This window comes from Stomoxys calcitrans, chromosome 3 (genome assembly GCF_963082655.1).
Source record: "Stomoxys calcitrans chromosome 3, idStoCalc2.1, whole genome shotgun sequence".
Classification (NCBI taxonomy): Eukaryota; Metazoa; Arthropoda; class Insecta; order Diptera; family Muscidae; genus Stomoxys; species Stomoxys calcitrans.
In genome coordinates, this window is record NC_081554.1 from 145113369 (window position 1) to 145125967 (window position 12599).

Below are 12599 nucleotides of genomic sequence, written 5' to 3' on the forward strand. Positions count from 1 at the left end.
ATTAAAACCTTGCTTTAAGTTTTTTCCATTTTTAAGGTTTGGATATATTGCAGAAATTTGTAATATATATATTACTAGAAACTTCAAGTGTTTTCCTTAAGGCATGTGGTGATGTATGATTAGGATTACGGATTTGGGGTTCTGGAAAAAGGAAATTAGACGCAGCCAGGAAATAGGATTGGAAAGGTATAGATGAGCAAAAGTAAAATAGAGAGATCGATTTATATGAGAGCTGTATCAGGCTATAGACCGATTCAGTCTATAATAAACACGTATCTTAATGGTCATGAGAGAATCCGTCGTACAAAATTTTAGGCAAATAGGGTAATAATTGCGGGCTCTAGAGGCTCAAGAAGTCAAAATCCCAGATTGGCTTATATGGCAGCTAAATCAGGTAATTAACCGATTGGAACCTTATTTGACACAGTTGTTGGATATTATAACAAAACACGTCGTGCAAAATTTCATTCCAATCGGATAAGAATAGCTCCCTCTAGAGGCTCAAAAACTCAAGACCCAAGATCGGTTTATATGGCAGCTATATCAGGTTATGAACCGATTTGAGCCATACTTGGGACAGTTATTGGATATCATAACAAAACACGGCGAGCAAAATTTCATTCCAATCGGATAATAATTGCGCCCTCTAGAGGCTCATGAAGTCAAGACCCAAGATCGGTTTATAGCAGCTATATCAAAACATGGACCGATATGACCCATTTATAATACCAACCGACCTACGCTAATAAGAAATATTTGTGCAAAATTTCAAGCTGCTGGCTTTACTCCTTCGAAAGTTAACGTGATTTCGACAGACAGACCGACGGACAGATGGACGGACGGATGGACGGACAGATGGACGGACATGGCTAGATCGACATAAAATGTCACGACGATCAAGAATATATATACTTTATGGTGTCTCAGACATAGTTACAAACAGAATGACGAAATTAGTACACCCCCATCCTATTTTGAAGGGGTAGAAAAAACAAGTAAAAGCGTGCTAAGTTCGGCCGGGCCAAATCTTATATATCCTCCACCATGGATCGCATTTGTCGAGTTCTTTTCCAAGCATCTCTTCTTAGGCAAAAAAAAGGATATCAGAAAAGATTTGCTCTGCTATTAGAGCGATATCAAGATATGGTCCGGTTTGGACCACAAATTAATTATATGTTGGAGACCTATGTAAAATGTCAGCCAATTCGAATAAAAATTGCGCTCTTTGTGAGCTCAAAAAGCTAAATAGAGAGATCGATTTATATGGGAGTTGTATCGGGCTATGGACCGACTCAGACCATAATAAACACGTATGTTGATGGTCATGAAAGAATCCGTCGTACAAAATTTCAGGCAAATCGGATAATAATTGCGACATCTAGAGGCTCAAGAAGTCAAGATCCCAGATCGGTTTATATGGCAGCTATATCAGGTTATGAACCGACTTGTACTTTATTTGACATAGTTGTTGAAAGTAACAATAAAGAACGTCTTGCGAAATTTCAGCCAAATCGGATAGGAATTGCGCCCCCTAGAAGCTCAAGAATTCAAGTTCCCAGATCTGTTTATATGACAGCTATGTCAGGTTTTTAACCGATTTGTACCATATTTGGCACAGTTGTTGGATATCATAACAAAATACTACGTGCCAAAATTTCATTCCAATCGGATAAGAATTGCGCACTCTAGAGGCTCAAGAAGTCAAGACCCAAGATCGGTTTATATGGCAGCTATATCAGGTTATGGACCGATTTGAACCATACTTGGCACAGTTGTTGGATATAATAACGAAACACGTCGTGCAAAATTTCATTCCAATCGAATAAGAATTGCGCACTCTAGATGCTCAAGAAGTCAAGACCCAAGATCGGTTTATATGGCAGCTATATCAGGTTATAGACCGATTTGAACCATACTTGGCACAGTTGTTGGATATCATAACAAAACACGTCGTGCAAAATTTCATCCCAATCGGATAAGAAATGCGCACTCTAGAGGCTCAAGAATTCAAGACCCAAGATCGGTTATATGGCAGCTATATTAAAACATGGACCGATGTGGCCCATTTACAATACCAACCGACCTACACTAATAAGAAGTATTTATGCAAAATTTCAAGCGGCTGGCTTTAGCGTGCTTTCGACAGACATACGGACGGACGGACGAACAGACGGACGGACATGGCTAAATCGACATAAAATTTCACGACGATCAAGAATATTATACTTTATGGGGTCTCAGACGAATATTTCAAGTAGTTACAATCAGAATGACGAAATTAGTATACCCCCCATCCAATGGTGGAGGGTATAAAAATAGGGAGTCTACAATATTTTTGTTATAAACCTCCCTTTTTTCAGAGAAGAACGACTGTTGCTAGGTATCTTGAACAATATTTCAATTAGGAAAACCAGAGTGGGATTTTGAAAAAGGATTACAAATGATATTCGCATTACATTATCTTAACCGGGCCCGCTCCGCTGTGCCTTCTTTTACAATATATGGAACAGAATTATCCTTTGAATATTTATTTTCGACAATTAAGGAGCTTTTAGTGAAATACCATCCTACGAAAATGGTATATGTATGTCGCTTGGCTTACAGTTTAATAATATAAATGTCTTTTTGTGATATGATCATTACTTGTCCATGAATTCGCTCGGATATTATTATTCTTAAAAGACTTAATTTATTAGAGCCCGGTATTCTTCTTCATTTATGTGGAAAATTTGTAATTTACCATCTGGCCCATGGATTCATATATTGAGAACCTGTTTATAGGTCGGCAACCTTATAAAGACTAATTATCCGGTCAGTTTCTGTGCGTCGTTCCCCTAAACCATATCGTCAGGTTATGCCATAAATTTGGGAACATATGTCATTTAGAGTGATTTTTCTTTTTTCCCATTCACACTGTTAAGGAATCAAATGGACTGGGTAAAGTTTTAGCACAATATCTCAATTTCTTTAAAGACTATAGCGTGATTTCAACTGGCAGACGGACACCGGACAGACGGCTAGACGCATGGATATGGCTAAATCGTGTCAAATTTTTACATCGACCAAGAATATATATACAATACCTTAAATGGTCATATATGGTTATTTTGATGTATTGCAAACGGAATGACAAAATGAATATACCCCCATTCTTCGGTGGTGGGTATAAAAATATCTTCTACATTAATGCTACTTATCTTGCCAAGCAAATATCATGCGCTTGAATTCCTCTTGGGTATGCATCAAAGTATCAATAAAAGTTGGAAAAAGCGCAAATCTGCATCGCATGCCAATCCAAATGAAATGCTGATCAAATTGTCAAATAGGCAGACAAATATGCAATAAAATTAAATTTAATGATGTGCACATAATAAAGTGTCAAATATCAATAATATGACAATTTTTAAAAAGGATGGAATTCGTGGTGGCAGCTGTTCGAGTGCTAAGAGTGACAGTGATTGTGATGATATCGGCAATAGTAATATGAATGATAGAACTTTATGAGCAATGTTGGAAATGATGTGATGGTGGTTGCAATTTAGGGGACAGCATGTAGTATGACAATACCCTAATTAGCGAATGTATCAAATATTGAGAATTTGCATTCATAATATACCCTCTATAGTCGATCGCATTTGTCAATTTTTAACTTAGTAGTCCGATAGACAATATATATAGTGGACTTGCATTCCGTAGTTGCTTAACGAATCAAATCGAGCCATAGGTTATATTGGAGCTATGTCTGCTTATGACCTGGTTAGCTGAAGTCAAGGTTCAAAATTTAAGCCTAAATAGGTTAAAATTGCGCTCTCTAGGGGCTCAAGAAGTACATTTCAGAGATCGAATTTGTTCAGATCATACTTGGCACGAATGTTTTAGCTTATAGTAGAAACCAAAGTGCTATATTTCAATCAAATTGGATAATAATTGGACATTATAAAGACTCCGGAAGTACATTAGAGAAATCGGTTTATATGGGAGCTACATCAGGTTATGGACCAATTTAGACCATATCTGGCACGACTTCTGCAACTTATAGCAGAAATTATTGTTCGAAATTTCATCTAAATCAGGTAAGAATTACGCCAGGACCCTAAAGAAGTTATATCACTGGGTCGGTTTATATAGAGGTTAAATCCAGTTTTGCATTCTTCAATGACCTGCATCAATAAGAAGAATGTGAGCAACGTTTCAAATAGCTAGCTTCAACCATTCATCCACTATCGTAACTTCCACAGATGGAAGAACGGCCAGCAGGACGGAAAGACATACCTAGGTCGACTCAGAATTATATAATATTTATAAATTACAGGGTCCCAGATATATATTTCGAAGTGTTACAAACGGAATGGCTAGATAAGTATAGCCCCATCTCATAGTGGAGGGTACAAAAAGAGTGTGGATAATAATCCGCCCCATGGCCCCCTCCCACTATGGGCTTACACCTAAACCAATAATCGGCTTGTTGTGAGCTCTAAATACTAACAAGTAAAAGCGTGCTAAGTTCGGCCGGGCCGAATCTTACATACCCTCCACCATGGATCGCATTTGTCGAGTTTTTTTCCCGGCATCTCTTCTTAGGCAAAAAAAAAAGGATATAAGAAAAGATTTGCTCTGCTATTAGAGCGATATCAAGATATGGTTCGACTTGGACCACAATTAAATTATATGTTGAAGACCTGTGTAAAATGTCAGCCAATTCAAATAAGAATTGCACCCTTTGTAGGCTCAAGAAGTAAAATAGAGAGATCGATTTATATGGGAGCTGTATCGGGCTATAGACCGATTCAGACCATAATAAAAACGTATATTGATGGTCATGAGAGAATCCGTCTTACAAAATTTCATGCAAATCGGATAATAATTGCGACCTCTACAAGCTCAAGAAGTCAAGATCCTAGATCGGTTATTTTAACAGCATTATCAAGTTATGAACCGATTTGAACCATTCTTGGCACAGTTGTTGGATATCATAACAAAACTTATCTTGCAAAATTTCATTCCAATCGGTTAAGAATTGCGCCCTCTAGAGGCTCAAGAAGTCAAGACACAAGATCGGTTTATATGACAGCTATATCAGGTTATGGACCGATTTAAACCATACTTGGCACAGTTGTTGGATATCACAACAAAATACTACATGCAAAATTTAATTCCAATCGGATAAGAATTGCGCACTCTAGAGGCTCAAGAAGTCAAGACCCCAGATCGGTTTATATGGCAGCTATATCAGGTTATATACCGATTTGAACCATACTTGGCACAGTTGTTTGACATAATAACAAAACACGTCGTGCAAAATTTCATTCCAATCGAATAAGAATTGCGCACTCTAGAGGCTCAAGAAGTCAAGACCCAAGATTAGTTTATATGGCAGCTATATCAGGTTATAACCCGATTTAAACCATACTTGACGCAGTTGTTGGATATCATAACAAAACACGTCGTGCAAAATTTCATCCCAATCGGATAAGAAATGCGCACTCTAGAGGCTCAAGAAGTCAAGACCCAAGATCGGTTTATATGGCAGCTATATCAAAACATGGACCGATATGACCCATTTACAATACCGACCTACCGACCTACACTAATAAGAAGTATTTGTGCAAAATTTCAAGCGGCTAGCTTTACTCCTTCGGAAGTTAGCGTGATTTCGACAGACAGACGGACGGACGGATATTTAAACACGTCGTGCAAAATTTCATTAAAATCGGATAAGAATTGCGCACTCTAGAGGCTCAAGAGGTCAAGACCCAAGATCGGTTTATATGGCAGCTATATCAGGTTATGGGCCGATTTTAACCATACATGACACAGTTGTTGGATATCATAACGAAACACGTTGTGCAAAATTCATTTAAATCGGATAAGAATTGCGTCCTATAGAGGCTCAAGAAGTCAAGATATAGCTGCCATATAAACCGATATTGGGGTTTATATGGCAGCTATATCAAAACATGGACCGATATGGCCCATTTACAATACCAACCGACCTACGCTAATAAGATGTATTTGTGCAAAATTTTAAGCGGCTAGCTTTACTCCTTCGGAAGTTAGCATGCTTTCTACAGACAGACGGACGGACATGTCTAGATCGACATAAAATGTCGCGACGATCAAGAATATATATACTTTATGGGGTCTCAGACGAATATTTCGAGTAGTTACAAACAGAATGACGAAATTAGTATACCCCCTATCCTATTGTGGAGGGTATAAAAAGTAACTGTTAAGAAATATATGTCAGGAATTCCGTACTACTCACAAAATCCTAAATTGTTCTCCATTCCACTCCCCTAAGTTGGTCTAAGTCTGATATTGTGTCCCCTCCTGAGTGCCGGTATGTGTAAGGCTTAGCATTCACCAAATTTGCTGACGACTTTACTATGGCCTTCACGGGAAATCACCTTTTATTCCCTCTTACTCTGGTTTCGTCAGGTGCCCAAACAATGCTGATCGTACAATCCTCAGAGAAGGCGTGATTTCCATCGTACACTAAAAGACTGTTTGGCTATTATCGTCCTGGTTGTCACAGACCCGATGGACAGTTATTGTCCTTAAATATGTTCAAACTCGACATCCTTCACACGTTTTACGCCTGCAGAACCGTATTAAAGTTAGGCAGTTGGAAATATGTATGGGCCCCTGGAACTTATACCCATTTTAAAGAGCAAGGTAATGACTAAACAAGTAAAAGCGTGCTAAGTTCGGCCGGGCCGAATCTTATATACCCTCCACCATGGATCGCATTTGTCGAGTTCTTTTTCCGGCATCTCTTCTTAGGCAAAAAAGGATATAAGAAAAGAGTTGCTCTGCTGTTAGAGCGATATCAAGATATGGTCCAGTTCGGACCACAATAAAATTATATGTTGGAGACCTGTGTAAAATTTCAGCCAATTCGTATAAGAATTGCGCCCATTGGGGCTCACGAAGTAAAATAGAGAAAGCGATTTATATGGGATCTGTATCGGGCTATAGACCGATTCAGACCATAATAAACACGTTTGTTGATGGTCATGAGAGGATCCGTCGTACAAAATTTCAGGCATATCGGATAATAATTGCGATCTCTAGGGGTCAAGAAGTCAAGATACCAGATCGGTTTATATGGCAGCTATATCAGGTTATGAACGGATTTGAACCTTTTTTGACACAGTTGTTGAAAGTAAAAATAAAATACGTCATGCAAAATTTCAGCCAAATCGGATAGGAATTGCGCCCTCTAGAAGCTCAAGAAGTCAAATCCCCAGATCTGTTTATATGGCAGCTATATCAGGTTATAAACCGATTTGAACCATACTTGTTGGATATCATGACGAAATACTTCGTGCGAAATTCCATTCCAATCGGATAAGAATTGCGCCCTCTAGAGGCTCAAGAAGTCAAGACCCAAGATCGGTTTATATGGCAGCTATATCAGGTTATGGACCGATTTCAACCATACTTGGCACAGTTGTTGGATATCATAACAAAACACGTCGTGCAACATTTCATTCCAATCGGATAAGGATTGCGCACGATAGAGGCTCAAGAAGTCAAGACCCAAGATCGGTTTATATGGCAGCTAAATCAAAACATGGACCGATATAGCCCATTTACAATACCAACCGACCTACACTAATAAGAAGTATTTGTGCAAAATTTCAAGCGGCTAGCTTTACTCCTTCGGAAGTTAGCGTGCTTTCGACAGACAGACAGACGGACGGACGGACGGACATGGCTAGATCGACATAAAATGTCCCGACGATCAAGAATATATATACTTTATGGGGTCTCGGACGAATATTTCGAGTAGTTACAAACAGAATGACGAAATTAGTATACCCCCCATCTTATGGTGGAGGGTATAAAAATGTGTCAGCATAAATGCGCTTTAGAAAGTCATTAAGCCATAAGCCAAAAAAACCCAGAACGTTTGAAAAGTCGTCTAACCAAAGACGAAACGTGTCCCATAGTCGTTGGTGTGTGTTGCGATCTATAGCTTTGCTTTTCCATTAGCAAAGAAAATCTGCGATCATTGAGCTCGTCTTGATAGAGAAACAAACAAAAATTGTGAAATTTAATGATCTTCGCCCTAACAGGCAAAAAACTTAAAAATAAAACATTAAGGAAAGGCAAAAGTCGGTCGGTGCCAACTATATAATACCCTACACCACCTCGTGCATGTAGTACTTTTTATATGTAGAACTTATCTCAAAATCTAGTCAGACTTAAATTTGGATACCAATTGAAATAGCAATTTAGAACCTTGTAAGATTTTCCTACAATAGGACAAAAGATTTCGATTTCCACATCTTTAAAAGGCCATATCGAATAAATGATTATATGGGAGTTATTTCGAAACCTGTGCCAATTTTAATGACACATACTGGGACATGAAATGGAACATCTCCCGCCCTATATTGTAGAGATGTGGCCAAAATAGTATATTTTACAGGCTTAAAAGTCCATGTCGGATGAAATATACACATTGGAGCTATATCTAAATTAAAACTGATTTCATTGAAATTTTGTGCATGTATTGGAACGTCTCATGCAAAATCGGACGAAAATTGTGGATTCAACAGCCTTAAAAGGCCATATTGGATGAACGATATATATGGGAGCTATATCTAAATCCAAACCGATTTTTATGCAATTTTGCACATATATGAAGAAATCAAATAAAGCACCTCATGCTAAATTTTGTAAAGATCGGAACAAAATTGTTGCTTTTACAGCCTTAATAGTTCAAATTGGGTGAATGATATATATGGGAGCTATAACTAAATCTGAACCGATTTTGATGAAATTTTCCAGATATTTTAAGATCAGTAACAAACAGTCCGTGCCAAATTTTGTGCAGATCGGTTGAAAATTGTAGCTACTACTGCTATTTAAGTGCAAATCGGGCGGTTCGTATCTATGGGAGCTATATATAAATCTGCACCGATTTTTATACAATTTTGCACACATATGGAGGCGTCAAGTAAAACACCCCTTGCCAAATTTTGTAAAGATCGGTAAAAAATTGTGGCTTCAATAGCCTTACACATCCATATCGGATGAAAGATATATATGGGAGCTATATCTAAATCTGGACCGATTTTCATGAAATTTTCCACACATATTAGGACTTCAAATAAAACACCTCGCACAAAATATTTTAAAGATCATCCATATCGGATGAAAGATATATATAGGAGCTATATCTAAATCTTAACCGAAATTTCGCACACATATATAGACCTCAAGTAAAATACCCAATGCCAAATTTTGTAAAGATCGGACGAAAATTGTGGGATCTACAGAGTTAAAAACCCATATAGGATGAAAGGTATAAATAGGAGCTATATATAATTCTGAACCCATTTTTTTCCAAATCAATAGCGTTTATCCTTGGGCCTAAAAAGTTATATGTGCAAAATTTTGCGACGATCGGACAACAAATACGACTTGCACTTTGATTACAAGAATACATGGACTCACAGACGGACAGACGGACATGGCTAAATCGAATCAAAAAGTGATTCTGAGTCGATCGGTATACTTATCAGTTGGTTTCCTTCTTAGGAAACAAATCTATAATAACCTGTACTGCAGTGGTGGTGTAAGGTATTATATAGTCGGCACCTCTCGACTTTTGCCTTTCCTTGCTGCTTTATAAAAATTTTGTTTTTAAAAAAAAAGTCTATTAAAATAATATGTCTTTAGAATGTCTTTAGAAAAATTTTTAAGAAGTTTTGTCTTTAAACAAGTTAGGGCGTGCTAAGTTCAGCCGCGCCGAATCTTATATACCCTCCACCATGGATCACATTTGTCGAGTTCTATGCGCGGTATCTCTTTTTAGGCTAACAAACAATATCGATTAACAACTTTTATGCTATAGGAGCTATATACAATGAATGCTCAACATTGTAGATGTTATTGTGTAATATTTCAGTTCATTCGGATAAAAATTTCGCCTTGTAGGGGCTGAAGAGGCAAAATGGGGAGATAGGTTTATATGGGAGCTGTATGAAGCTATGGATCGATTCAGACCATATTGGACACGTATATTGAAGGTCATGAGAGAAGTCGTTGTATAAAATTTCCGCCAAATCGGATGATAATTCCCCCCTTAAGAGGCTCAAGAAGTCGAGAACCTAGATCGGTTAACATGGCAGTTATATCAGGTTATGTACCGATTTGCGCCATACTTAGCACATCTATGGGAAGTCATATCAAAACACCTTGTGCAAAATTTCAACCAAATCGGATGAGAATTGCGCCCTCTATTGGCTCAAGAAGTCAAGATCCAAAATCGGTTTATATGACAGCTATGATAGCTACGATAATTGCGCCCTCAAGAACCACAAGCCAAGACCCAAGATCGGTTTATATGGCAGTTTTATTAAAATATGGTCCGATTTGGCCCATTTACAATCCCTACCGACCTATACCAATAGGAAGTATTTGTCCCAAATTTCAAGCGGTTAGCTTTACTCCTTCGAAAGTTAGCGTGCTTTCGACAGACAGACGGGCGGTCATGATGATCAAGAATATATATACTTTATGGGGTCTTAGAAGCATATTTCGATGTATTACAAAAGGAATGACGAAATTAGAATACCCCCATTGTATGGTGGAGGGTATAAAAATAATTTCAAAGTTTTTTCATTGGAAAATCTAACGCTAAAATTTTGTAATTAGAAAAATTTCATTTACATTTGTTTGGAAAAAATTTCATAAAAATTTTGTTTTTACTAGGAATTTTACTACGATTTTGTCTTCAAAAAAATTTTTTTAAGGCGGCCCTGAGCTCAGCAAATTGTTGTCTTTGTAGAATATTTTAATTAGGAAATTTTGTCATTTCAAGAAACGTTATTGAGATTTCTTGTTTAGAATAAATTTAATTTAAATTTTTTGGTTGGACAAATTAATTTTGGTGGGGGCTCAGGCCCGAGAGCCACCCCTGGCTACGTCCTTGACTTTCATATAGACCGATATGCCGATTAAAGGTCTGAAGCCCATAAAAGTAAGGAAAGCCAAAAGTCGGCCGGTGCCAACTTTATAATACCCTACACCTACACTATAGTTATAAAGTGGAGCTATAACTAATTCTGAACAAATTTTGATGGACGTCGGCGGATGTTTTCGGATGGGTAAATAATCAATCAAATTTCGAGCAAATATGTTCAAACTGTAATAAATATGGTGGACAAATGAAAACACTATTGCAAATTAGCTAAAATCTGACGAACATACGTATATGGAAGCTACATCTAAATCTGAATCGATTTTGACCGAACTTCTTGGATATTGTGGTAGGCATCGTGGAAAGAGTTGTTCACAATTTTGGCAATATTGGGCAATAATGCGCTTGCAGTGACCCTAGAAGTGAAAAACGGGCAAAATACATATATGGCTGCTGTGTATAAATCTGAACCGATTGATATGAAGTTCACTAGTAATATTAAAAGACGTAAGAAAATCCTTGCTTTTAAATTTTGAGAGAATCGGTGAACAAATGATAACTTTATTGCAATATTAGTCCAAACATATCGCTGTACAAAGTTTTGGCGAGATTGGTCAATAAATGCGCTTTCACTGACCATAGAAGTAAAAATCGAGCGATATATATATCTGGCAGCTATATCTAAATCTGGACCGATTTCTAAGAAATTCACCAATTATATCGAGAATCAAAAGAAAATCCTTCCTGCCAAATTTCGATAGTATTGTTTAATAAATGACCATTTTATTGCAATATAACTGCAAATCGGACGAACATATGTATGGGAGCTATATCTAAATCTGACCCGATTTTTTCCAATTTCAGTAGTCTTCGTCTCTAGGCCGAAAGACATATCAATACCAAATTTGAAGACGATCGGATGAAAACTGCAACCTGTACTTTGTACACGAATTAACATGGACAGACGGACGGACAGACAAACGGACAGACAGATAGACAGACGGACATAGCTAAATCGAATCTGAAAGTAATTCTGAGTCGATCGGTATATTTATCAATGGGTCCATTTCTCTTCCTTCGGCACGGCCGAACTTAACACGTTTTTATTTGTTTCTTATCCCAGATGAGCATACCGACTATGCCATATTCTTTTGCAATTAGACTGCGTTCCTGCGAGTCGTGTCGAGTTGTATTAACCATTCGTTTGACTACCAGTTGCTATGGTCTCTTTCGACGAATTCAAAATACGACAACCTAAAATAAGAAAATATTGCAGTTCTTGTGGTCGACTTTTTTCTTGATTGACAACAAATTCATATCCAACGATGGAACATGAAGAACTTCGTGCACAGTAACGATTCCATTTCCTTTTGGAGTTGAAACGGTCATGGGTATATCAACCTTTCCAACAGCTTTCACGGTTGCATTATTTGCAGCTTTTATCTCTCCGGAGTGCCACTCTCTATGTACCACTTATTGTCTGAAGTCTTCGTGCCTAATGCAGCGAGCATAGAACCGCCTTTGCTGGGAGCTTTATTTTTGGCTTTATCCTATGACCAACAACCTTATCCATCTGTTATTATGTTCCAACCGAATTCGTTGCATTTATTGCAGGTTTTATTCTACGAGAAAAACAATATTCAAGTCATGCTTCAGGCCCATA